Source organism: Tupaia chinensis, unplaced genomic scaffold (genome assembly GCF_000334495.1).
Source record: "Tupaia chinensis unplaced genomic scaffold, TupChi_1.0 Scaffold000023_1, whole genome shotgun sequence".
NCBI classification, from domain to species: Eukaryota; Metazoa; Chordata; class Mammalia; order Scandentia; family Tupaiidae; genus Tupaia; species Tupaia belangeri.
In genome coordinates, this window is record NW_006159453.1 from 2,538,885 (window position 1) to 2,539,992 (window position 1,108).

The following is a 1,108-nucleotide window of genomic DNA, read 5'->3' on the forward strand; positions in this document are numbered from 1 at the left end:
AGAGTGTCGGCCTGTGGTGCAGAAGCACTGAATGAACGTCATGTCAATGTAGCCTTGGACCTGATCGAGGGCAGCATGACTGTACTACAAAGACTTTTGATCCATACATCATCATTAGGGCCAGAGACTTAATGAAACTGTTAACAAGGAGTGTTTCATTTGAACAGGCAGTGCAAATTCTTCAGGATGACATTGCGTGTGACATCATTAAAATAGGTTCTTTGGTAAGAAATAAAGAGCGATTTGTAAAAAGGAGACAACGGCTTATTGGTCCCAAAGGATCATTGAAGGCATTGGAACTCTTAATAAATTGTTACGTTACAGTTCAAGGAAACACAGTTTCAGCCATTGCACCTTTTAGTGGATTAGAGGAGGTTCGAAAACTAGTCCTACATACTATGAAGAATAGTCATCCAATTTATAACATTAAAACTTTAATGATTAAATGAGAGTTGGCAAAAGATTCTGAATTACGGTCACAAAGTTGGGAAAGATTTTTGCCACATTTCAAACACAAACATGTGAATAAACGCAAAGAACCAAAGAAACAAACTGTGAAGAAAGAGTATACACCATTCTCACCACCACAGCCAGAAAGTCAGATTGATAAAGAATTGGCTAGTGGTGGGACCAGCAGAAGCTCTCAGTAAGAGACAAGAGGAGAAACAAAGCTTTTATTCCACCTAAAGAAAAACCAGTAGTGAAACCTAAGGAAGCTTCTACTGGTACTAAATTTGATGTGGCTGCCATCAAGGAAAAAGTTTAGAAAGTGAAAAATAAGAAACTGGGAGCTCTTACAACTGAAGAAATTAAGCTTAAGATGGAAGCAGATGAAAAGAAAAAGAAAAGTAATATACAAAACCCTTTGAACTGGAATATGTGAAGCTATCTCTTTTTGTAAAGGATTTTGAGACATCAGGACATTGTCTTACTCACGAGTAATGATACTCTCATTACTTTTTTTCTGTATTTCTTTGTTCATAGAGCAGTGTTCTTTATAAATGTAAATTATCATATTTTATATTTTTTTGAAAAAAAAACTGTGTACAAATTACACCTTGTGTACATTAATTACAACTAATCAGTTCTAGATAGATTTTTCCTTAGC

General features: G+C 35.5%; 1 pseudogene; it reads left to right on the top strand.

Annotated features, from left to right (window-relative positions):
• LOC102473866 (KRR1 small subunit processome component homolog pseudogene) overlaps positions 1–883 on the top strand; it is a 1,131-nt pseudogene extending 248 nt beyond the window's left edge.
• The last annotated feature ends 225 nt before the right edge of the window (positions 884–1,108 follow it).